Here is a 27,446-nt window from a genome sequence, read left to right on the forward strand (position 1 = left end):
TTTCCTGGTATTGGGCTTCCTTCCTTCCCTTACAATGGAAAGCACATCTTTAGAATAGGAAGAATCTCTAGGTGTCAGAACGCAATCCTCCAGGTTGTTAACCTGATGGTGGCTAGATGGGAGTGATCCCTTGACTTGACTGAGATCCAATTCCTGTGATAAGGTATGAAATCTCAACTTGCAGAGTGTCAGAAGGAGGGAGAAAGTACAGTTGTGTACACTTACCATAAATGTAGATGTTGAGTGTATTCATTGTTGCAGTCATTACATTTGGGTTATCTGCTTGCAGGTAGCCCTCAGTCAGCTTGATTAACAAAGTATTGGGTTCTGTGTCGGTTGCTGTCCCTTCTTCCATGACGTCAGGTCATCAGGGGTATAAAACATGCAGCTGATGCCATTACATCAGTTTTTCTTGCCCCAGATGTCAGGTGCCCCCCTAATGGGGAGTAATTAAATATAAAATTACAATGATATACCTCCAACAAAAAAGAAAATACACCAAAAAGGCTTTTAAGCATAGCAAAGGAAAGTAGAGGTATAGCCAAAAGAAGTTAGGGGGCTGGAGAGAGGGTAACCAGGACTGGAACAGTGAATACACTTGAACATCTACATTTATGGTAAGTGTACACAACTGCACTATGTTCTTGGTGTTTCACTGTTGCAGTCATCACATTTGGGTAATATCCCAAAGCTAAGGATGGGAGGAGGAATGTAGATAGCATTAGGACCAGCTATAAGGCCCTGCAAAACTGCAGTGGCAAAGACAGCTCTGGATTTAGAGAAAACTGGCAAATGATAATGCTTGGTGAAAGTATGCACAAAACTCCAGGTAGCAGCTTCTAGGATGTCCTTGATAGGGATGCCTCTGAGAAAGGCTGTAGAGGTAGATGCAGCCCTGGTGGAGTGAGGTCTGATCCCCTGGGGGATAGGTTTTCCATGGTGCTTATAGCAGAAATGAATGCAATGGCCTTTCCATTTAGAAATGGTTTGCTTTGAAATAGCCTTCCCCCTCTGCCCCTGCAGCAAATGCCACCAGCCCTTGTTCAGATTTCCTTTGAGGTTTAGTCCTGTCCAAGTAGAATCAAAGTTGTCTGTGCACATCTAAGGAATGCAGTATCCATTCCCTTTTGTTCTGTGGATTGGAAAGAAGGTTGGCAAATGAATAGACTGATTAAGAGGCACACTGGATACCACCTTGGGCATGAAGGATGGATTGGTTCTGAGGGACACCCTGCCCGCATGAAAGATGATGAAAGGCTCCACTGCCATAAGGGCCTGTAATTCAGAAACCCTTCTAGTTGAAGTGATTGTTAAAAGAAAAGCCGTTTTCCAAGAAAGAAATTTTAAGTCTGCAGTAGCAGCTGGCTCAAAATGAGGTAGAGTGAGTTTCTCCAAAACAAAGATAAGGTCCCAGGCTGGAGTTGGAGTTCTCCTGGGTGGTCTCAAATTTTTGGCCTCTCCGAGGAACTGCTTGAGCAGTGGATGAGAGAAGAGGGGAGGTTCTGTGCTATAATGAGCTGAAATGGTGGAGGCATGGATTTTAATTGAGGAAAAAAAGACAGGCCCTTGTGAAGTATCCCAGTTAAGTATTGTAAAATCTGAGGTAAATTGGGCGCTGCTGTGCTCATCCCTTGAGATTGGTTCCAGGCACAGAATCTTTTCCATTTTTCAGCATAAGATTTTCTAGTACTAAGCCTCCTTACCTCTAAAATGATATCCATCACAGGTTTACTGAGGAACGGTAGAGGAGAGATTATGTAATTAGCCAGGCTGCAAGGTTCAGTGTTAGAAGCTGAGGTGCAGAATCTGGTTCTCCTGCTGAGACAACAGGGAAGGAGTCTGAGGCAGGTGCCATGGGAATTAACCATGACACACTGCGCAGGAGGGGGAACCAGTGTTGGCGTGGCCAGTCTGGAGCAATCAAAATCATCCTTGGTTTGTCCTGTTTGATTTTTAGTAGCATTTTGGAAAGCAGAGGCAGAGGGGCGAAGGCATAGACTGATAGGTTTTTCCAGCTGAAGGACACAGCATCCACTTTCCAGGCTTGCTTGCGGGGAGTCCTTGTGAAAAATTTGTCCAATTAGTAGTTCTGGGGAGAGGCAAACAGGTCTATATCTGTTTCCCCCATTTGCTCGTCAACATGTTGAACATCCTTGGTTCCAGTTTCCACTCGTGTGGGTCCATGAGGTTTCTGCTTAGTCAGTCTGCCAGTGTATTTAATTTTCCTGGCAGGAACTGAGCTTGTAGGTGCACTTGGTAGCTCAAGGCTGTATTCCACAATGCCATGGCTAGTCTGCAGAGGGGGTAAGAATGTGTACCCCCCCCTGCTTGTTTATGTACCACATAACAGTGGTGTTGTCCGTCTTTACCATAAGTTGTCCTGGAAGAATGTGGTCCTTGAAGGCTGTCAGAGCATTCTGTACAGCCAACATTTCTTTTTGACTGATATGCAGGTGCATTTGACTTGGGTTCCATTTGGCTTGAATGCACTTCCCTGCCAGGTGAGCCCCCCATGCATAGTCTGATGCGTTTGTCATTAGGGTTTGGGCAGCAGGGGGTAGTGTGAAAGGTAGTCCCTTGTTTTGGTGGCAGGCCTCTGCCCACCAAAGGAATTCTAGGTGTAGGCAAGGTATGATAGGAATCCTTGCTTCTAGATCCTGAGAATGTTGACACCATAGGCTTTTTAGATACCACTGTAGTTTCCTCATAAGCAGTCTTGCATATGGAATTAGAAGAATGCAGGAGGCCATGAATCCCAAGGCTTGCAGTATTTGTCTTGCAGATAGCAAGGTTTTTGTGGCCACTTGTTTGAAGTAGGTTGTCAAATTAATTTGTTTCTCTGGCGTGAGGTAAGCCATCTGGGAAGTTGTATTCAAGCTTGCTCCCAGGAATATAATTTGTTGACAGGGTACCAGGTGTGATTTCTTTTCGTTTATGGTGTACCCCAGACAAGTTAAAACCCTTTGTACAAAGGCCAGATGATTCAAAAGTATGTCCTGGCTTTCTGCCTGAATTAGACAATCGTCCAGGTATGGTTATATTTGAATATTTCTTTGCCTGCAAAATGCAATAACTGGAGCTAGGCACTTTGTGAATACCCTGGGCACAATAGATAAGCCAAAGGGCATAAGTGCAGAGAATTGATAGTGCGTGTAGCCGGCTTTGAAGAGTAGGTATCTTCTGCAAGATTCCCTGATTGGGATGTGCAGGTATGCTTCTTTTAAATCTAGTGTTGCCAACCAGGCATCTTTGCCTAGCATAGGAAGTAACCGATGAAGAGTCAGCATCTTGAATTTTGGAATTTCCAAAAAGGTGTTTAGAGTAGACAAGTCCAGGATAGGACGCCATGAATTGTCTTTTCTGGGTACCAGGAAAATTCACGAGTAGAAACCTTGTCCCTTTTCCTCTTCTGGTACCAGTTGAATAGCCCCCATGCTTAAGAGTGAAAGTATTTGTTTTTGGGCCTCTGCCCACTGCTTTGGGGGGTAGGTCCGGCCACCCGCTTGGTGTTGGCAACGTGTGAAAGTAAAATCTGTATCCCTGGGACACTATATTTAAAACCCATTTGTCCTGGGTAATGAGTTCCCAGTTCTTTGCATGAAGAGCAATCTTTCCCCCCAAAGGGGCAGTCAGTTGATAAGTGCTTGGAAATTTTAAACGGAAGTCATTGAGACAGTTTACCATGGGGGAGTCTTATTACTCCCAAGATTTGGAAGTGTAGGCCCCCCACTGCTTAGTCCTGTGTGTCCCCTGGGACTGAAACCTGGGGCTTTTGCTGTGTTTGGGTTTGGCTTGAGAAGACCTGGAAGGGGCTGGAAAGGACCAATTCTTAGAGGGCCAGTGCCTACTAAATCTAGGAGGCTGAACTTGTAAGAAATCTAGTTTGCATAGATTAGCTTTATCTTCCATCTTTTTAAGAACGTCCTCAGCCTTGTTGCCAAACAGGCAGCCCTGATTTAAGGGAGCATTCAACAATTTAGCTTTAACATGATCAGGCAAGGATTGCTCCTTTAGCAAAGCATGCCTTCTGAGCACAGACCCAGTAACAGCAGTCCTGCAAGAGGCCTCTAATGAATCAAAACCACATTGCAAAGTATGTTTTCCAACTTGTTCAGCAGAATGCGTTAAATCCCGTAATTCTTTATTTTCCACACAGTCAGGAATCAACATCATTTTCTGTTTAAGCAATCCAATAACATGTTGCTGATACTTTAACATATGAAACTGGCAGTTTAAAGCCCTAATGGCCAAGGCTGCAAAAGTGTAAACATTCTTACCCCATCTATCCAGCTGCCTGGAGTCTCTATCAGAAGGGGTAGGATTTTTAGCAGTAGAAGCTTTAATGCCCTTGGGCCCCTGTGAAATAGTCTCTGGATACGCAATAGGATTTTTAAAAAGGAACTTGCGTGAGTCAGGGATCCTGTAGTATCTGTCAGGTTTTCTGGGAACAGGAGGCAAGGAATCAGGGGCCAAACTAGATTCCGAAAAAGCATCATCAACAATGTCCAGTAGAGGAGGAATAGCTAAAGGCCTATGCTGAGGTAGGAGTAAGAAATCCCTAAGCCTCTTTTTTGAATCAGAAAAATCCTGGCTTTCCCAGTGGAAATGCTTCCTTAGAGTATGCAAGGTTTCCCCAAAAGAAAAATCCTCTGGAGGGGAAGCAGAGAGAATGGAGTCCTTTGCATCAGAATCCTCATAAGTAGATAAGGGCAAATCATGATCATCAGAAGAATCAGAAAAAAACAGAATCCTGGTCAGAAGATTCATAGGCCTCTTAGAAAGGGGGGGTTGGCTACCCCTGATTAGAGTTATTAAATCTTCAGCCATTCTTATCATTCGTTTTTTAGGCATAGAGGCCTGAGCATGTGGCCTGGGCGTCGTTTTTTAGGCATGGTTCGAGATGTAGGCCTAAGTGAAGAAGGAGGCGTCGGCTTAATATGCAAGTATGTAGGCCTGAATACACCCTCATAAGCCAGCTCCGGACCCATCCAAGGTAGAGATATCCGCTGGTTCCATAGTTGAAGCATCTTGCGGCATACCGGACTCTGAATGGGTCTCAGTAGAGATCTGCGAATCAGAAGTAGCGGGTATCAGTGGCTGTGAAAGCGCCTCACTGGGTACCGGCGAACTGGCGACTGGCTTAGGAGAAGCATCGTCGGCAGTTTTGGACCTCGGCGACCTGCCTCTGTCTTTATCGTTGCGTTTTTTCTGAATCCCGGTAGTCGGATGGCTAACCGATGACATTTCTGGATAATTAAACCGAGAACCAAAATATTTAGAGGCATAAAGCACAAAACTGACAGCAAGGTACGTCGTGGTCAGGGCCTAGGCAAGGAATACAGTCCGAATGAAAATCTTTATGAAGTATTTGCTTTCCACAAGTAATGCAGTTAGCTTTTACTGACATTGGTAAAGAGCAAGAAAAAGTTTCCCCAACAGGGTACTTAAGCTTTGGTTGAAGATTTCGGTTCTGAAACTCAAAAACGAAAATTTCAGGAGTCGGTCGACTGGCACTTGTGAACTGCTTCTGCTTCGCACGGCAAGAAAGACTGATGTAATGGCGTCGGCTGCATGCTTTATACCCCTGACGACCTCACATCATGGAAGAAGAGGCAGCAACCAACGCAGGACCCAAGACTTTGTTAATCAGGCCGACTGAGGGCTACCTGCAAGCAGATAACCCAAATGTAATGACTGCAACAGTAAAACATGAAGAACATCCACTGCTGTCTTAGCCAGAGGGGTCATTAGGATCATGCTTGGTCTGTCCACCCTGATTTTTGTCAGTATTCTGGGGATAAAAGGTAAAGGTGTGAATGCATACAGGAACCAGTTTGCCCATGTGAATGAGAAGGCATCTGTTTTCCAAGCTCCAGTCTGTTGTGTTCTGCAGCAGAACTACAGTAATTGTTTGTTTTGGTGAGAGGCAAAAAGGTCTATTGAGAGGATCCCCCCATTGTATGGTTAGAATCAAGAAGACCCCCTCTCTTCAGCATCTATTTGTTAGGATCCAGAATGTCCCCTCTAAGAATCTTCCAGGGTATTATTCTGGTCAGGACTATAACAGGGAATGAGAGTCAGCCCTATTTCTTGAGTCAGCATCCAAATTTTCCTGGAAAGGCTACACAGATGGTAAAGGTTCCACCTTGTTTATGCACCATATCACTGTGGTATTATCTTATCCAGGTATGTAGGGTCCTTGAGTTTAAGTTTTGCTGAAAAGCTATTTATGTGCAGGTAGACTGCTAGTATCTCCTTTTGATTTGCATGCAGCTTCCTCTGCTGTGAGGACCAAATACCCTGCACTGATGAAGATAGCATTTTGAATTTTGAGATGTTGAGGAACTTGTTTATATTTGAGAGGTCCAAGATGGGCCTCCAAGTGCCCTCCTTTCTGAATCAGAAATATCCTTGACTAGAAGCCTTTTCCTTATTGTCCTGGGGGAACAGGCTGGATGGATCCTTGGTGAAGTAGCTCCCAAGGATAGGTGGTAATGGGCTTTCTTTCTCTTTTGATGGTTCTGGAATGTCCAAGAGGGTGGTATTTCTCTGAACTGAATACAGTACTCCTCTATGATGCTGGGGACCTATTGGTCCGTGTTGAGGTCTGCCTATTGGTTTAGGAAAAAGGAGAGTCTTCCTGACACAGGCTGGTAGAGGAGGGTGGGAAGGAGTAAGGGAAGGTGAGTTCTAACAGATTCATAGTTTTTTTTTGTACCGGGTCGGCTGTTTGGAGCCACCTGCTCTGTGAGACTATTGTGTTTAACATCTCCTAAATTGTCTTGGTCGTTTGCTTGGTGTGGTCTCCCCTTGTCTTGTCTAGGTGGAAAAGCCAAGGTTTAGATGGGTAATTCCTACTGCACCCTGGGGTTGCAGACAAGTAAAATTCTTCACAACTTGCTCTCCTTTTTTATTCAGTTTCTCAAAAACTTGTTCAGCTGGAGAACCAAAAACTTTGTCTGAGCACCCAGTAGTTCAGCCTTTACCTGAACTGACAGGGGCTGTGTCCTGAGCCATGCATGCCTGTGAGCAACAGAACCTGTGGCAGCTGCTCTGCAAGAGGCATCTAAGGAGTCACAACCACATTTTAGGGAGTGCTGCGAGACTTGGATTCCCTTAGATAAAGTTATATCTGCAATAGAGTCTACTTTAGGTAGAATTTTACCTTGAAGAGATTCAAGGTAGTCTAGCATATGGAAATGACAATTCAAAGCTCTCAATGCTGGAGTGCCTGAGGTATAAACGTTCTTTCCAAATCTGTCTGCTGATTTACATTCCATGTCATTAGGCAGTGGATGTCTTGTTGGTCCCTTAGGTAGACCATTTGCTTATTCAATGGAGACTACAAAAGGGTCAGTTTTAGGAGTTTTGCAGGGATGCTTCTGTGATTCAAGCACTTTGTAAAACCTGTCTGGCCTCCTAGGAGCAGGGATTAGAGAATCAGGATGCAAAGCAATGTCTTGAAAAGACATTATCCAATACAATGTGCACAGGAGGAACAGCCAGTGGTCTGGTAGAAGGCAAGCTTAGAAGTTCCCTGTAGTACGTCATGGTCTGTGAGAACCGCTTACTTCCCAAACTGAAATCCTCCATTTTATCCAGGGTTTTGACGATGTAAGGTAATGCCAGTTTTGCCAGGAGAAATAGGGCAGGGTATGGGTAACATGTACCAGTACAGCTAGCTGGAATTTTGTAAAGAATTATATGTCATTTGTATATCAAACTGATTTTTGCAGTTGCTTGTGTTGAAAATGTATCTGTAAAGCTGCTTGTGTTAAAAATGGATCAAGAGTGTGCCCTGCTGAGCAGAAAAGAAATGCACATGCATTATTACAACTGTTTTAATGTGTATCTTGTAACAGAGGATACTGGATGAGAAGAGGTTAATCTCAATCCACCTGACTTTGAGAAATAGTAAGAAAATTAAATTACTGAGCCTAGGTCATAAAGATGTTATCTCACAGTTCTGAAGGAAGCCAGAGATGCAATGCCTGTAAGAAAAATGGTCTGTTAGTCTATGCAGGAGGAGTAGAAATTTGTAATTGTTTTAGGACTTCCAGAAGCTGTACCAGATCTGAGCAATGCTTTTGTGTATGTACTGTTGACATTAAGTGCTAAATCCTGGCAGTTACTAGCAATAGGGGGTTGCATTCTGTAACTGGTTGAACCTGTCTACCTGTGTTATTTTTAATATTTCCTGTGATTGAAAATCTGGCGTTTACTGTAAATTGATATTTCATATTTTCATGTTTATTATATTAATATTAAATAGATTTTAACTTTTCATTGGGGCTGGTCCTTTAGAAAATATTTTAACCTTTGAGAATACTTACATCTATTGGTGACACTGTTGCCACTCCTGAAGCCTGGATGTTTGGCCAACAGTACCATTTGTATTGACATTAAACTCACTCAGTATAACTGGGTACCCTTGCAACAGCTTTAGGTAGCTGGCTTTGTAGCGTCTGGTGGCAGGGATAACTGCTTCATAGTGTGGGCAGAAGGGGGCACAGTGGATAAATCTGTGCCAGCCTTTCCCGTGTGTGTGTGTGTGTGTGTGTGTGTGTGTGTGTGTGTGTGTGTGTGTGTGTGTGTGTGTGCGTGTGTGTGAACATCAAATCTCAAAGTGTATGTGTGTCAGCTACTTGGTACAGGGACACAAAGCACTGGCTTCACAGAGAGGGTGGTGGAGGACTTGGCTTGGACACTTGGCTGAGACCTTAACCCTGCAGCTGTGCCAGTGGAGAGCCTTACTGGGGATCTGGGAAGAGACAGAGATAGAAACCCAGACCCTGGGCTGACTGTGTTCCCCTTGTGCTCTTAAGGGAAATTATGCTTGATGCAGATAGGTCTGCATCTACAAACACTGAATGTATCCATTTGTATTTCAAGTGAATGTCCCTCTCCAGTGTCAGTGGTGAGGATTGAGGCTCCTAGATTACTGACCCAGAATGGGTGGGGACGTCACAAGGGTATCTGCAAAGGAAATGACATTGGGTGGGCAGAAGAGAAGGTGTCAGACATTTGAGGTGGTAAGTGGCCAGAGTAACACAATTCCTCCTTAACCTCAGAGCTAGAGGAATTGTCCTGTTCTGAAAAGCTACTTCCCTTCTCCTTCTAGATGGGGAGGCATCAGAGGTGGAAGAATAAGAAGGCTCTCTAGATTTCGTGAATGCAAAAAACTCCTGTGCTATTTTAAGGAGCCTCTTGCCTTCAGTCCAAAAAGTGCACAAAGGCAATGGAGAAGAAAAAAGTGGCTCACTTTGGTTTGGATGCCTGTTTTAAGGGAGTGACTGCAGGATGTGATCATCAGACCACAACTTCAGTTGCAGCGTCAGTAGTCGAGGAAGACCAGGAGTCTTTCTCAAGATGCATGGAGTGTACATCAGAAGCCGTGGCCTCCACAGTGACCTCATACCTGACCATGTGTACTGTAGTGCCATTCATAGATAGGATGGACACCATTTCAGACTCTAGAGGGGTTGTGCCACAACATTGGTTTCTATGAGTTGCTGGACCAGGGAGCTGTAAAGGCGCCTCACCTAGGTCATCAGTCTCCCTAAGACCTACACATGTAGCTTTCTCAGTACTGTCAGGGTCCTTTGCCTTTTTGTCTTTCTGTTTTTTGGAATGACATTATCTAACCAAGAAGTCTGTGGAGGCCCTGCAGTAGTAGTGAAATGTGACACCACCAGGGAAGCCAAAGAGGAGGACTCTACATCAGCGGCTAGTGCCTTGGACCAACATTTTAGAGTTTTTGCACGGTCAGGACAGTTAGAGACATCTTGCTGAGGCCCCAAGAGGAACAGACAAACGAGTGAAAATCTTTATATGGGTTTTGCTTTCTACACTTCGAACAATGTTAACTTTTTTGTACATTAAATTAGTACATAAATTACACAAATGGGGTACTTAGCTGACTGTAAGAAGGTGGTTTTCTGGTAAACTGAGCCAACCAACTGACAGTGAGTGCACTGAGCATATGCGAAGCACATCCAGCTGCCTGGCTAGAATGAACTAAAGATAGTGCTGATAGACACCTTTCGTACACCGTGACATCCAGCTGTCGATCTTCAGAATTCTGCTGGCTACAGATGATGTAAAGACTCTGGAAATCAGGCTGGCTGCAGCCTTCTGCATGGCAGGAAGACTCAAAAAAGCAGTACTTCAACACTGACTATGAAGAGCTTTCCACAGTTATGATGTTCATACTGAAATGGTAATACATTCACACTGCAAAAATAATTAGGAGGCACTCCACTTTTCATCTTTAATACTTACATTTTTGGTTCATGAACACTGTAAATAAGAAATTTCAAATGACCCATTTTTATCTCAACTACGAAGAAAAATACTTTTCTTAATCCCATTTGAAAAGCATTTTCCTCGACTGCAGTCAGATACAGGACATGTTTCTGAACTGACTTTCAGAATCTGCACGAGCTTCTAGTCACGGACAAAAAAAAAATACAAACAGCTCGAGTTAATACACCAAGCCACGTGTTCTCAGCAATTACAGATATGTTTAAAATACTGCTTGTCATTAATCTGTTGTCTAATGCCAGCATCTGAACACTAAAAGGCCAATAGCCAAACCATTAGTTAACATTTCGACTTTCGATTCAAATTTTGGACCATTGCAATCAGCTGCAACTTTTTGCTATTAACCTCAGTATGATGGGCAAACTGCTCTGCAAAGTACAAAGTGCCACAGCTTATGTCCTCAATGACAGGGGGACACCTTGGTTTGTCTACCTACATGTCCTCATGCACTTGTCCCGATTGTTTCTGGGGCTTGCCATTCTGAACATTCATAAAATGTTCTGGCCATATGTACACAATTTTGGCTACACATTTAATTCTCAGGTTAATAGCTAGTGTAGTATTCTGACACTGACACGCTGATGCCAGCAACCTTTAAAGCAACCAGTAAATGTGTTAATTTCTATCTTTTAAGCCCAAACGGATCCAAACCTAATCACCAGGAAATTAAATCAGTGCAAACAAGATTGGAATGGTTAAACGAGCCAACACTTTCTCATTTTACTAAGAAACCTTGATAATTTGGCACATAAAACATCATGTAAACAAAAGAATACATCAATATACTAGCCTGATAAAGACAATAAGAACCATGTCAAATAGGTGCACATATCCTATGAGCTTTACCATAAGAGCTCCCACTGAAAAGATCACTACTCTTCCAGGAATACACTATGTCCGGCAGAGAATGACTTCACTATAACTGCACGTAAATGCACACAGATACTGACTATCACCCTACTTTAATTTATGAGATTAAAGAATGTTGTAATATTTTTTCAACATGTCATACTTTTTTATCCAGCAAAGTAGGGGCTCGGTTCTGGAAACGAGAAAACATTTCTAAAATGACTCGGTGAAGATGTACACAATCAGTCTTGAACTATGCTACACAATCTGACAATTCTGCATAAAAAGGCAGGAAGGAGATAAGCAAGAATTAAGAACACAATCTCTCACGCCAGATAAAGAAAGCTTGACTAACCCATTATGTAAATGCTCCTATCTAATAGATAACGTAGAGACCCTACTCAAAAAAAAAACTTTTCTGTGTAAGTGCACTGCCTTGCATCTATGTGCATACATTCCTGAATTCTCTCCCTGTTACAAAAAAAATGCAATAATAATCAAACTGTAATGTACAGTGATTAAACCCAGAATGCAAATCCCTTAAAACAAAAGGTTTTTAGACAAACTCAGAAGCAAGGGAAACCTCAGAGAGCAACTCTGTTGTACCAAAAAAGTACAGTTGTGTACACTTACCATAAATGTAGATGTTCAAGTGTATTCACTGTTGCAGTCATTACATTTGGGTAATCCTGATGGCAGGTTGCCCTCAGTCAGCCTGAATTCCAAAGTCCTGGGTCCTGTGTCGGCTGTCGTCACCCCTTCCCTGACGTCAGGTCGTCAGGGGTATAAAAGAAGCAGCCAACACCATTTTCTTTAGTTTTTCTTGCCCCAGATGTCAGGTGCCCCCAAAAAGGGTAGTCAAAATTGATATCTATATATAAAATAACATGCAGCAATATAAACTTCACCTTCATCCACAAGCAAATACACCACATAGGTTGTATAAATCAGAGAAGAAAAGATAGATTCCATCAGAAGAAAAGGGGGGAAGTAACCTGGACTGCAACAGTGAATACACTCTAACATCTACATTTATGGTAAGTGTACACAACTGTACTATGTTCTTCATGTTTCACTGTTGCAGTTATTACATTTGGGTAGATTCCCAAAGCTATGGTTGGGAGGCTGGAGCTAAACAGCATTAGGAGCGGCTATGAGACCCTGCAGAACTGCAGTGGCAAAGCCTGCCCTGGATTTAGAGTAGAGTGGCAGATGATAGTGCTTTGTAAAGGTGTGCAGTGAACTCCAAGTAGCTGCCTCTAAAATGCCCTTGGTTGGTACTTCCCTGGGAAAGGCTGCTGAAGTGGCTGCAGCTCTGGTGGAATGTGGCCTAATGCCCTTAGGCACTGGCTTGCCATGGTATAAGCAGCAGGAATGAATGCAGTGGCCTATCCATTTTGAAATAGTCTGCTTTGAGATAGCCTTTCCTTGTGATCCTGCAGCATATGCCACTAGTAATTGCTCTGTCTTTCTGAAAACTTTGGTTCTGTCCAAGTGGACTCTAAACTGTCTGTATACATCCAAAGAATGCGGAATTCTTTCCCCCTTGTTCTGTGGATTTGGATAAAAAGTTGGCAGATGAATGGTTTGGTTAATAGCCACACTGGACACCACTTTAGGCATAAATGTTGGGTTTGTCCTCAGGGGGACCCTGTCCGGATAAAAAATTATAAAAGGTTCCACAGCCATGAGTGCCTGTAGCTCTGAAATTCGTCTTGCAGAAGTTATTGCTAGGATCAGAGCTGTTTTCCAAGATAAAAACTTTATATCAGCAGTAGCAGCTGGCTCAAAAGGAAGAAGGGTGAGTTTTTCCAAGACATAGTTGAGGTCCCATGCAGGCATTGGTGATCTCCTTGGAGGCCTTAAATTTTTGGCTCCTCTGAGGTACTGTTTTAATAAGGGATAAGAAAAGATTGGTAGCTCTGCATTGTAATGAGCCGAAATGGCAGAGGCATGAATTTTAATAGATGAGAAAGATAGGCCTTTGTCCAGCATCTCAGTTAAGTATTGTAAAATCTGAGGAATATTTGGCACAGCTGTATCTGTTCCTTGTGCCTGGTTCCAAGCACAGAATCTCTTCCATTTTCCAGCATAAGATTTTCTAGTACTAGGCCTTCTGGCTTCCAAAATGACATCCATCACAGCTTTGCTGAGAGGTGTGTTTTGTATGACTACATTATCCACCATGCTGCCAGGTTTAAAGTCCTGAGCTGGCTGTGCAGTATCTGATTGTTTTGCTGGGACAGTAGATGCGGTACTTGAGGTAGGGTCCAAGCTGGGCATTGAGACAAGCTCCTTAATAGTGGGTACCAGTGCTACCGGGGCCAGTCTGGTGCAATCAGTATCATCTTTGGCTTCTCCTGTCTGACCTTTAGGAGTACCTTGGAGAGGAGAGGCAGAGGGGGGAAAGGCATATACTTATGGTTTTTCCAGCTGAAGGATAGGGCGTCCACTTTCCATACTTGTCTGTGATAAATCCTTGTGCAGAATCTCTTTAGTTGGTAGTTGTGAGGGGAGGCAAACAGATCTATGTGTGGGCATCCCCATTTCCTTGTTATCATGCTGAAGACTTGTGGATCCAGCTGCCACTCATGGGGATCCATGAGGTTTCTGCTTAGTTCATCTGCCAGAGTATTTTTCCTTCATGGCAGGAATTGTGCCTGCAGATGTACTTGGTAAGTCAATGCTATGTCCCACAAAGTCATGGCTAGTCTGCAAAGGGGGTAAGAATGTGTGCCTCCCTGCTTGTTTATATACCACATGACTGTGGTGTTGTCTGTCTTTATCAGTAGTTGTCCCGGTTGAAGTAGGTCCTTGAAGGCTGTCAGGGCATTTTGAACAGCTAGCATCTCTTTTTGATTGATATGTAGATGCATTTGGTTTGTGGTCCATGTTCCCTGAATGCACGTTCCTGCCATGTGGGGCCCCCAAGCATAATCTGACGCATCTGTTGTTAGTGTCTGCCTGGCTGGGGGTAATGTGAACGGCTGTCCCTTGTTTTGGTGACAACCCTTTACCCACCATCGAAACTCCTGTTGCAGGCAAGGAATGAGAGTAATTATAATTTCCAGGCTGTGGCAATTTGGAGTCCAAACACTTTTTAGGTACCATTGAAGTTTCCTCATATGCAGTCTTGCATATGGAATTAGTAGGATGCAGGACGCCATGAAGCCCAAAGCCTGCAGAATTTTTCTTGCAGATAATTGGGCCTTTGTTGTTAACATTTTGAAGTAGGTAGTCAGTTGTCTTTGTTCGTCTGGCGTGAGATAAGCCATCCGGGCAGTTGTATTTAAGCTTGCACCCAGGAATATTATCTCTTGAGAGGGTACTAGTTTTGATTTCTTTTCGTTGACTGTGTACCCTAGGCATGTTAGAAGTTTTTTCACAAACGCCAGATGCTGTAGAAGGATGCCCTTGTTCTCTGCTTGATTCAGACAGTCGTCCAAGTAAGGATATATTTGTATTCCTCTCTGTCTGCAGAATGCAATTACTGGTGCCAGGCACTTTGTAAAGACCCTGGGCACAGTAGATAAGCCAAAGGGCAGTGCAGAGAATTGGTAATGCATTAAGCCAGCCTTGAATCTGAGGTCTCTTCTGCATATTTGTCTGACTGGGACATGAAAGTATGCCTCTTTTAGGTCTAAAGTTACAAGCCAAGCGTTCTTGCCCAGCATGGGCAGTAGCTGCTGCAAAGTCAACATTTTGAATTTTGGTATATCCAGGAATGTATTCAGAATCGATAGGTCCAGTATTGGCCTCCAGGCCTTGTCCTTTCTGGGTACCAAGAACAGTCTTGAGTAAAATCCTTGTCCCCTCTCTTGCTCTGGCACTTGTTGAATGGCCCTCATGTCCATGAGGGATGAGACTTGTTTTTGTGCCTCTGCCCATTGATTTTTTGGCAGATCTGGCCAGCCGTTTGCCTTTGGCAGGGTTTGGAAATGGAACTTGTAGCCTTGTGACACAATATTTGGAACACACTTGTCCTGGGTTATAATGTGCCAATTTTGAGAAAAAAGTGCTAATTTTCCCCCTAAGGGTGCTGCCAGGAAATAAGTGCTTGGTGCAGGCAGGGGGAAGTCATTGGGACTGTTTCCTGTACGGTTGTGATTTGTCTTCTCCACTTTTGGAGGTAGAAGCACCCCATTGCTTTCACCTGTATGAACCTTGTGCCTGGGATCTGCCTCTAGGGTGTCTGGGTCTGCCCCTTTGAGGTCTGTCTGACACAGGAAAGGACCAATTCTTTGTTGGCCAGTGTCTACTAAACCTAGGTGGCTGTACTTGTAAGAAATCTTTGACCATTTGCATAGATTTAGCCTTGTCCTCCATTTTCTTTAACACCTCTTCTGCCTTAACACCAAACAAAGAATCATGCTGTAAAGGTGCATCTAATAATTTAACTTTAACATGATCAGGCAGATTTTGTTCCTTTAACCAAGCATGCCTTCTAATTACAGAACCTGTAACTGCGGCCCTGCAGGAGGCCTCTAAAGAATCAGAACCACATTGCAAAGTATGCTTTCCAACTTGTTTAGCTGCATGCAATACATCCTGCATTTTCTAGTTTTCTGCACATTCAGAATTTAACAACATTTTCTGTTTAAGCAATGCCATGACATGTTGCTGATATGTGAGCATATGAAACTGACAGTTTCAGGCCCTTATAGCCAAGGTAGCAGATGTGTAAACCTTTTTCCCCCCATCTATCCAGTGCCCTAGAATCCCTGTCAGAAGGGGTAGGGTTTTTTGCAGCAGAAGCCTTAACACCCTTGGGACCCTGAGAAATAGTTTCTGGGTCTGCAGCAGGGTTTTTAAAAAGGAATTTATGTGAGTCAGGAATCCTGTAATATCTGTCAGGCTTAACACAGCTGGAGGTAAGGAGTCAGGGGTAAGGCTAGACTCCGAAAACACATCATCTACAATGTCTAACACAGGAGGGATGGCTAGTGGCTTGTGCTGAGGTAGTAACAGGAAATCCCTGAGCCTCTTTTTAGACCCTGAAAAATCTTGGCTCTCACAGTGGAAATGCTCCCTCGTGGTATGTAAGGTCTCCCCAAAAGAATAATCCTCAGGAGGAGAAGCTGAAGGTATGGATTCTTCAGCATCAGAATCCTCATGGGGGGAAAAGAAAATTCCTGATCAGAAGAAGAATCAGAAGAAATGGAAACCTGATCTGAAGATTCATAGTCAGTCTATTGCCTAGGCTTCTTATCAGGAGGGGGATGGGAACCCCTGATCAAGGTAATCAAGTCTTCGGCCATTTTGAGCATCTGTTTTTTGGGGCATGGAGGCCTGTCCACGTGGCTCTTGAGGCTGCTTCTTTGCCTTTGAAGGTGCTTTAGTCTTTGCCTTTGAAGTCGGTTTAATGTATAGATGTTTGGGTCTGAATACACCCTCAGAAGCCGGTGCCTGCTCAGCGGCTCCGGACCCATATGAAGGACTAGAGTCAGAGGCTCCAATACCTTGAGTTTCCAGCGGCCTGGCCAACTCCACGTGGGAGTCTGTAGCGGCCTGCAACTCTAAAGTAGCGGTCATCAGGGGATGCGAAAGTGCCTCACTGAGAACCGGCGACTGGCTTAAGAGAAGCTTCGTCATCGGTTTTGGGCCTCGGCTGTCTTTTTTTTTCTTTTTCTTTGTGTTTTTTTGTGAACTCCGGTAGTCAGATGGCTTTCCGACGACATTACTGGATAACTACATCTGCGTCCAAAGTAGTTTAAAGCAAAATCATACCAACGCTTAATAGTGCGTTGGTTAAATCTAACACAAAACCGACAACCCAGAAAATTATCAGGGCCTAGGCAAGGAATACAGTAAGAATGAAAGTCCTTATGAGGTATTTGCTTCCCACAAGAAATGCAATTATTAACTTTTTCTGACATCAGTTCTGGAGCAAGAAAAAAGTTTCCCCCAATGGGGTACTTAGCTTTATAGAAGACTTCAGATCTGAAATTCGAACACGAAAATCTCAGGAGTCGGCCGACTAGTACTTGCAAACTGCTTCTGCTTCGGGCACCGCACGGCAAGAAAGACTAAAGAAAATGGCGTCGGCTGCTTCTTTTATACCCCAGACGACCTGACGTCAGGGAAGGGGCGACGACAGCCAACACAGGACCCAGGACTTTGGAATTCAGGCTGACTGAGGGCAACCTGCCAGCAGGATTACCCAAATGTAATGGCTGTAACAGTGAAACACGAAGAACATCTGTGCAAAAAGCCTCTAATCCACGGCACTACACTCTCAAGAATTATACAGATCTACTGCATAGTACAAATGGCAGTTAACATACTACTGAGGATCCACGGCCGCAGCAATCCCATTTGAATTATTTGTTTAGTCAAGGATCATGCCTGGTTTTTCACTAACAATCGTGCAGATTTCTCAGAAACATGGTGTCAAAGATCATTACCCAAAGATAGTACCTGCTAGCTCCTTGTATTGGGCTGAAGTACAACTCCGTGCTTACTATCCCACAGACAGACAAACAGCAGCTTGCAGAAAATTCAAAGCTTTTGCAGATGACATCATTCATACAGAGTTCCAAGAGGGAATAATCCTTAATCTAAACAGAAAGTGAAAACAAAGCACCATTAGTCACAGTACATGGGTTGCAATGAATACATTATTTCAGTTTACACAGTTCTGTTACTTACCCACTGTAAGGTACACTCAGGAAATACCTGCAACAGTTTTGAGGCATTCCTGCTCCCTCACCCCCCCCCCCAAAAATTCTAAAACATCATTAAAGACAAAAATATCTTTGCATTCACCATAGCAGTACCAACTTAACTTACATACAGTCAGTAGTACTACAGCAAAGAACATTTTTAAAAATCTGAAAAGATATACCATTTACAGAATACAAATGCTGCAACTCAACAGAAGTTAAAATAAAAAAATTAAGAATGTATTAATTTGGCATTTAAAGTACTGCAAATACCGAAACAGACTTATCTGCTTTATAAAAGAGATAGTACTGCAGGACACAATGACAAAATACCCTGTTTTATGCTTCAGCCATACATACACACATGTATATCTATGCTATGTACAGTCATTTATGCATCTGTGTTATATCACAAACACGTGTGTCTGCATGTATATGTGAGTGATATATATATATATATATATATATATACACACACACACACACGCCTATACCTACACACATACATATATACATACATATATATGTATGTATTATACACACACGCACATTCATACATATACACATATATACGTATTATACACACACGCACATTCATATGCATACATACACAAGTATATATTTTTATTATTCTTTGGTAACTGTAATAGTAAATCCATTCCATGCAAACAAATTTCTCAATTTTTAGACAAGGTTTATTTCCCCAGGGACAATGCTTACAAAACAAAAAATCCAGTCCATTCATAACACCTTGCACAACTACGGATCCGCTCCTGTACCAACCCTAAAACCAATCCACCCAAACCTAAATCTACATCCCTGTTTCCCACTACAACTTAATCCTCACATCTAACTAACCTAGCTATATACTATACAACACTTATCTCAGTTACCTTGTTACTGGCATCTTAAAATCCACATCCTCTTACTAACCGCTGCCAATTAATTGTTGTAACTGTCCCACAAAACTGATAATCCCTGACCACAACCACTCTACTGTTCTGTTATTAAATTCCAAGAAGCACCTAAATTATTATAATTATAAGATGCACAATTACTCCCCAATTGCTTGTAAAAAAGTACTACACAAGAACAAACTTGTATCTATAACATCAGATTGTATCTACTTCTTTGTATTACATTAAATTCTTTGAAACTATTTTTGTACTCATGTTTGTACTCCAAACGTGTTTTCCATGTTGTCACTGCATTCTATTATCTACTGTACTTGTTACTGACAATGAAATGAATCACTGGAATTATACCTGAAAGTTCCTTCCCTGGCTTCATGCCCAGTTGGACTTTCCCAGTAAACAAATGCAATAAATAAATAAAACAGACTTTACACAATTCATTTCACAGCTGCTGCATTTTTTCATACAGACCCCCTCAAAATAATGTTTAACAGCAATCAGTATTTTCAATCTGCTGTACCACACACAGTTAGGGAAAGGTTCTCAACAGCTCCTAGGACACCTTCCTCCTTCACATTTAGCTCACTGAAGACCCCATTACATAATACTCTCTCATTCCAGGATTCAGAAATATGATTTCTTCCACAGGGATATTTGACAGACCCTCACTGGTTGCTATGGAGCCTTGCCTCATTTTGGTTAGCCTGCCTGCTTTCTGCCCCTCTCTCTCGTGTTACTAGTCTCTGTTAAAGGCAAGTCATGCACACAACCACAATGTGCAGTGCATTCTGCAGGATCACTATGTGTGTAAGTATATAGGCTCGCCTCCATCTAACTCTTGCACATAACCCTTACCTCCACTGTTTCTGCCCCACAAATCAATTACACAATTCTGACATTTCTTCACTAGTTCTAGGCCAATTCCTCCTATTTAATTTTGCATATACATAATTACACATATGTGAATATATACACACATGGTTACAGTCTGAAACATCGAATGCTCACATCAGTGAATGTTTCTTCAGGCTGTTGGCAGTGGACACTCATATGGATGAGCATCATTTTCAATGGAATTTTTGCAGCCATTGTTTTGCATGGAATCGTAATCCAGTGGGGTAAGGGAACTTGCTCGTAACCTACTGTTGTGTGATTTCACAGTTGGTGTATATAATTAGCAGGGGGGTGCGGGGGTATAGATTTTTTTTTTTAATTTTCATTGTTTTTGATCACTTTCAATTCAATCTAAAATGATCGTTCTTTTGATGGCTGGCATTTCAATGTACGGTGATGATATACTCATCCACATGTATGCAGAGCACACAAATATGGTTTATATGTATACACACATACATACATATATTATATTCCAACCCAGAAGATGACACCAGTACCCTGAAGTTTCAACAATCCAGTTTTATTCAGGACACTACTGTAAGGATAACAAACATTAGGTGATGAAGGCTTGAGGGATGAAACTTTGTTTTGTATTGTTAACAGTTGTCCTTGCACTGGTCTCTAGATAATTCATAGGTAGGTACTAGGCTATCGGCCCAAGGGCCTAAGTAAGCCTAACCAACAAGGTTCCCTGGCTTACGCCACCCAAGAAAGTTAATTTCATGTGCCCCTGTCGAGGAGAGCCACAGAAGTGATCCTCGGGGTATATTTCCTATTTCCTAACCACTCATCAAAGTTTTTCTTGAAGACTGCTAATGAGGAACTTGGCTTGACATAGATGGGTATCTTGCTCCAGAGTATAGAAAGTCTCTGGGACAGGAATCTATCCCTCCAGCATGTCCTGTTTACTATGGTGACAAGTTTTAGGTCCCTAGAGCATGCAGCTCAGAGGGATTGGGATTTCTTTAGGTGCAGCATGTCCAACAGCTCTGGGTTTAACATAGCTTTATATGTTAGGCAGAGATCTCCTTGGAATAGGCAATATGCTACAGAGTAAAGATGGAGTTTTTTCAGATGGTCAGTGTAGGGCACCTATTTGAGGCCAGTAATTCTCTTTGTGAGGTACTTCTGTGGCCTTTCCAGCTGCTGCAGATGTCTTGTGAGGTACATTCCAAAAGGGGCATTATACTTTATAATGGATCTAATGAGTGCCGAGTAGAGGGGAACAATGACCTCTTTTTTCCTGGATGAGAAGCCTTTTGTGATGAGGTGTGCCACATAGAAGGATTTCCTGACTACTGTGGCGATGTGATTATCAAAAGGAGAGACTACTGTCCACCTGGGTCCCAAGGTCTCTCATCACACATTCGGCGTTAAGTAGACTGCCGTTTATGTGGTAGTTCATGGGTACAGAGTTTTTACCAAAGGGGATTACAATGCACTTTTTGGCACTGAGCTTGAGGCCATGCCTCTGACACCAGGCATCTGTCTCAGTGAGGCCCTTCTGTAGAATGTCCACTTCATTTGGGGACTCGATTATGGCTCCTAGTTTGCAGTCATCTGCGAACTTCGTTAGCCAGAGGCCTTCTGTGCTAGCCTGTACTTCAGAGCAGTAGATACCAAACAGGAGATGTCCCATGACTGAACCCTGTGGTACTCCACTTGTCACTGGTTTGAAGACCGATTTGGAGTCCGCAACTTTTACAGTGTGGGTTCTGTCAGTGAGCCAGTTGGCAACCCATCTTGTGACATAGGGATTTATACCTAGTTTAGTGAGATTAGCTATAATTTCAGAATGGGGGATGGTGTCGAAAGGTTGGCGAGGTCAAGATAGGCTGTGTGAACCACCTTACCCTCTTCTACAGCTTTGGTGACTGCCTCAAAGAAGTTGATCAGATTCAGAAGGCATGATCTGCCTTTCACAAAACCGAACTGAGTGGGGTCCAGAATTTGGAGGTTACCAATGTCTTTGTTTATGAGTTCCATGATGATATGTTCCATGGCCTTGCAGACCAGGCTCGTCAGGCTAATAGGGTGATAGTTCCCAGGATCAGTGGGGGCTCCCCATTTGTGGAGTGGGATAACTGTTGCTGTGCGCCATTCAGTGGGCACAAAGCCTGACGTGAGACTATGATTGAACATGGTGCTTAGGTGGGGAGCCAGTTCATTCTGAAGTTCATGTAAAACACAGCCTGGGATGTTGTCCGGTCCCATGGATGCTGTGTTTTTGGTTTTAGAGAGTGCAGCTTTTACCTGCATAGATGTGATTACAGGGACTCTGCATTCTTCCTGTATAGATATGGGCCCTTTTGGGGGGTGAGAGGGAGGTAAAGTTAGCAATGAACCTATCTGCCAGGATGTTGGCAATATCAGTTGGTTCTGTAATTTTCGTGCTGTTGTGTTGTAACTCAGAGCAGATCTGGTTGTTGCCATTGAGATTCTTGACATAGCTATAGAATGCTTTATGGCTGCCCTTAGAAAGAGTGGCAATTTTGTTTTTGCAGCTAGCTTTGGAGAATCTTATAAGGGATCTCTGCTTCTTACTGAGGCTGACCAGGGAGCTCCACCACTCATGGGATTTTACTCTCTTTTGCAACAGTTTCTTCCTTCTGTTGTAGAATTTGTTTATGGCAGGAGACCACCAGACTGGCTTCCTTTTTTTGGAGGATAGCATCTTGGTTCTGTTTGGGATAGCATGATCCATGCACTCCTGTAAGTGCTTACAGAGTGCATCTGTGTAGGATTCAGCAATTGTAACTGTATTGTCCATCTGCATGGGTGTTATGACGTTTGCCACTTCTGTCTTAAGAAGCATGAAGTTGGCTTTGGATAAATGTTTTATCGTGGTTTCCTTAATGGTGGGTAAGGGAGGGATGCAGATATCTAGGGTGATTAGCTTATGGTCGGATGTAACCAACGAGGAGTTGACTTCAGGTGTGGAACACCGATCATTCATGTTGGTAATGACTAGGGCTAGGATATTGTTGCCCCTGGTGGGGGTGTGGATAAGTTGATCCAGGTCATTGGAATTTATGAATTCCAGAAAGCGTTGAGCGAAGGAGTTGGTACATGAGTAGTTTTCCCAGTTAATGGTGGGGTAGTTGAAATCACCCATTATTAGGGTGTTTGGCTGAACCCTAATATTTTCCAGTATATCAAGAAAAGAGGAGTGGGAATCCTGGGGCATGGTGGGAGATCTGTAGCAAGCTACAATTTGGACTGCAGTTTTGCCCAGAGTTAGTTGCACTTGGATAACCTCGGACGCATTATGCTGCGCAACTAGCCTGGAGGTGTGGGTATCCTTAATGAATATGGACACACCTTCGCCTTTGGTGTTCTGGTACACGTTAGACAGCCGAAAAGTGTGGTATGAGTTATAGCCTGGTAATACAGGGGTGCTCTCTAGAGCCTTGAACCAGGTCTCAGTCAATGCACAGATATCGATGTTCTCCATTTTAAGGAGTGCCTCGAGTGAGTGCATTTTGAGATTTAGACTTCTAGCACTGAGTAGCATTACCCTCAGTTTTTGCTTGCCTGTTCCTGTTACAGTGGTGAATTTGTCATTTGAACCTTGCCTAAAAAAGACACTATAGGAGTGGCAAGACCCTTAGCCAGTATCCGGAATCCCAGGGGTGACAAGTGCAGGCCATCTCTGGCAAAGCATCGTGGTCTGTCGACCATGTCGTCCCAAGCAGACAGATACTGGATCCCCTTAGAATGACACCAGAAGCTTAGTGAATTGTTGAAGTCATAGGTAGGTACTAGTCCATCTGCCCGAGAGCATTTATAAGCCTAGCCAGAGTGTGTTAGCTTTCGCCACCCCGTTGATTAATTAACTGATCCTCTGTCAAGCAGAGCCAATGAAGTGATCCCAGGGGTGTATTTTCTGTTACCCATCCACTCGTCAAGGTTTCTCTTGAAGAGTGTTAGTGAGGGGCTCTGCCTAATGTAGTTTGGAATTTTGTTCCAAAGCATGGGGAGTCTCTATGACAGGAATCTTTCCCTCCAGCATATTCTATTTATTGTTGTGCGAGGTTCAGCTCACTAGAGCGCGTGGCTCGCAGTGACTTGGATTTCTTTAGGTGGAGCATGTCCATCAATTCTGAGTTGGACATGGCTTTGTAAGTCAGGCAGAGATCACCTCTGAGTAAGCGATATGCCATTGAGTACAGCCAGAGTTTTTTCAGTCAGGCTGCATAGGACATATGTTTGAAGCCAGTAATCCTCTTGGTGAAATACTTTTGTGGTCTCTCCAGCTGTTGGAAGTGTCTTGTGAGGTACATCCCAAATGGGGCATTGTACTCTATGATGGGTCTGATGAGTGACGAGTAGAGGGGCACCATAAGCTCTTTATTTCTAGATGCGAACCCTTTAGTAATTAGATGGGCCACATAGAAGGATTTCCTAACTACTTTGGTAATATGATTGTCAAAGTCAATCATTTTGTCCTTGTACTGCGGTATCGTTCTGGGTGATGTCAGGATGCTACTCAGGGCTAGGGTCATACCTGCCTGGGCTACAAGATCAGAGAGCTCTTCCATGTCTCTTTTCATGTAGTCCAGAGAGGTATGTCTCAGGTCATTCACACCAATAAGGACAATGACAAAGTCATATTTGTACTTGTTGTGGAGTGACCTGAGTGCGTGGGTTATGTGGCGGATCCTGGCACCCGACAGGCAGCTGACAGTAACCTTCTCCTTGTTTAGCCTGGTGAGTGGGACATCACTGTGCCTGACTACAGAGTCACCTATGACTAGTGTGTTGGATACATTGTTTTACCTTATGAGCTGTGGTTTACTGACACACAGACTCTGTGGGCTATGTGTCACTTGAGTTGTGTTGGGGGGTGGAGGTTGCTTGCGTTTCTGCTTTGAAGGTCTCTGTTGCTTGAGCAGATTATTATTGAGAGCCTCTGCGAATGTTTTTGTGTTTCTATGTGTGAATTTTGGTGGTGTAGTGGGACTATGTGATGAGTGTGGTGTGGTGCAAGTGTTTACCTTCTCCTCTTGACTGTCAAGTTCAGTCTTGGTTGGAGAGAGCTTCACCTCCAGTCTGCATCTCTCACAGGTTGTGGTGTTGGGAGGTAGGAGGAGAGGGTTGTCTGTGTACATGAGGCGATTGCTACATTGCCCCAAGATGTCCAAATTCATCAGATAGACAGGAGAGAACACTGGGAGCTGACCCTTGGACATGCCTGAATAAAACACTACTTTCCTCTAGACAAGTGAGGAAAGTGAGAATAAGAGCTATTTTTCTCTAAGCAAGTGAGGAAAGTAAGCACAAAAACTGTTTTCCTCTAGGTAAAGAGGAAGCCTGAGTGCTGTAGTAATTTGTAGCTTATTTAGTGCTAACAACAAGTTCTGAACAAGTGCTGAGCACGAATAAGCAAATTCAAGTGCTAAAACTAAGAATCTCTACCTGGATCTTGTGGTAGATAGGCTAGACTGCTTCCCTCCAACACAGAAAGGCTTGGGAGGCTCAGAAGCTTACAAACAGTCCTGGATACAGCAAATCTGTATCTGGACTAGACTAGTTACAGGAAAGGTGGGAAACAAGCACAAGAATGCAGGCTTTTTTTTCTCAGTGTACCCCCTTTGGATTTAATGCGTGTGTGTCTATTCATATGAATTTGTGTATATATGTGTGTGTATATATATATATATATATATATATATACAGACACAGAGAGAGAGAGACATACACACACCCATTTTATATATATATATATATATATATATATATATATATATATATATATATATATATATATATATATATACACACACACACACACACATACACACACATATATATATATATATATATATATATATATATATATATATACAGTATATACACGCATACATACATATATAGAGACATGTTCATAGGTATTTATTAGGCTAGGCTATTGACTTGTGAGGCTCTTTAGAACACTAGCCTTACAGTCCCATGGCAGCTTTTAGCCCTTATATTTTACATATCAATAACCTAGAGACAGTTAGAACAAGGATGTTTAGGGACATTTTCTTGTTGCCCCTATTCATAAGGGGCATGGGTGCTAAACCAGGAATTAATTTGTGGCTTCCCATTCATTTATTCAAATTACATTTGAATAGAATAAGAGAAGTACTTTGCAATATCTGGAGTTGAAGATAGTTCCACATAAGAGGAGAGACTGACATCCCTTGAGCAGGTATTAACATTACCACTGGAATTGCAAATGTGTAACAAGAACAAAAGGATAGGGTCTGTCAAGGTTCAATATGTTAGACTAAGGTCACCTTTTAATAGCTTGTAAGATACCAACAAGAGGGATAAGATTTTCAGATGGCCTGCTGAGTTTTTCAGATTTAGGCCCTTGATTGAATTTATTTTTGTATTTACTTAGAAAAAGCACTATAGTTGCTCCAGTTATGACAAGTGTTTGGAAAGCTACATACTGAGGGGAGGATTTTGTTTACACCACTGGTGACAGGTCTTTTGGAGGAGGTACAGACACCCACCCAAAATTTCTGGGGTTCTGTTTGTGAGCCTATTTGATATCCAGCAAGTTACACAGAAATTTACATTTATCAGGGATAATTTAACTATGATACTTCAGTTTGGGATGGTGTTGAATACCCTTTTGAGTCTAGCTATGCAGTGTGCAGTGATTTGCCCTCATTCATTGTTTTAGTACCCTTTTCAAAGAAGTCAACCATGTTAGTTAGGCAGTATCTGCCCTTGATGAATTCTAACTGTCTTGAGTCAAGAGTTTATAGGTTATCAATGTTCTTACTTATCAATTCCACAATGATCCTTTCCATAGCTTTACAGATTATGCTTAACAGGCTTATAGCTCTACAATCACCAGGATCTGCTAATGCCTCACTTTTGTGTGGGTGACTGCTGCTGTCTTACATTTATCTGTCATGAAGCCTGCTTAAAGGTTGATAATGAAAAGCATCTGTAGGTGGTCTGAGAGGTCATGTTTCAGACTAATCAGTAGGCAGTCCAGTGTGTTATTCTGCCCACAGAAGTAGTGTTATTGGCAATGAATAACTCCGTGAGGACTTGTTCTTAGAAGATTTAATGAGGGGATGTGGATGCAGGTACATGATCTGGAAATATATTAGGGGAGAGGAGGGTGATGTCTGAACTAAATTTGTAAAGTAGAAGACTATCTACGACTTCTGGATCTCAGTATGTGCTCTGCACGGTGCTGGGAACTGTTTCTGAGATTTCTAACATACTTAATGAAGGCTTTGTGGTTATCATTCACCTGGATGGCTATTTTTACCTCTTTCAGGCAATGGTTGATTTGATCATGGTACACAGTTCTTAGTTAATTTACCAAGAGTATTATTGGCTATCTTGAGTGTTAACTCATGTTTTGCTTACAAATATTATTCTGTTTTATTATAGAGCCTATTTATATTAACATTCTGCAATAGGAGGTTTATTTTTCAATAAGTTTTGTATTTACTTCTGAGCAGGCAAATGCATCTTTGCAGCTATTTACATGCTTACAGAAGTTGGCAGTAAAGGATTCCACATAAGCAGTGAGGCTGTCAAGACGGAAGGGTCTTTTGAATTTAGCATAGTCCTTACTCAGTTTTATATTCCCTGAATACAGCAGTACTGGAAGATGCTTCCAGCTTCAATCTTATGATGAATGTGCCAGATTTGTAGTCTTGCTTTTACCATGAAGGAACCTACAGTTGGTGAAGAGTAAAGCTGCCCCATAGTGATAAGGATCAAGTCCAGGATTTTATCACTCTAGATGGGATGCGGACTAACTGGTCCAGACAGTCTACGT

The 27,446-nt window shown here is 42.8% G+C and overlaps 1 protein-coding gene across 1 annotated transcript in view; it reads right to left on the minus strand.

Moving 5' to 3' along the window:
• Window positions 1-27,446, minus strand: part of CLOCK (clock circadian regulator) — a 2,173,159-nt gene that overhangs the window by 1,948,808 nt on the left and 196,905 nt on the right. Inside the window, exon 2 of the mRNA XM_044062477.1 lies at window positions 17,590-17,729. The gene's annotated coding sequence lies outside the window, so the exon portion shown is untranslated. The remainder of the gene's footprint in view (window positions 1-17,589; window positions 17,730-27,446) is intronic.

The sequence above is a fragment of the Protopterus annectens genome, chromosome 2.part1 (genome assembly GCF_019279795.1).
Source record: "Protopterus annectens isolate FY-2018-M chromosome 2.part1, PAN1.0, whole genome shotgun sequence".
NCBI classification, from domain to species: Eukaryota; Metazoa; Chordata; order Ceratodontiformes; family Protopteridae; genus Protopterus; species Protopterus annectens.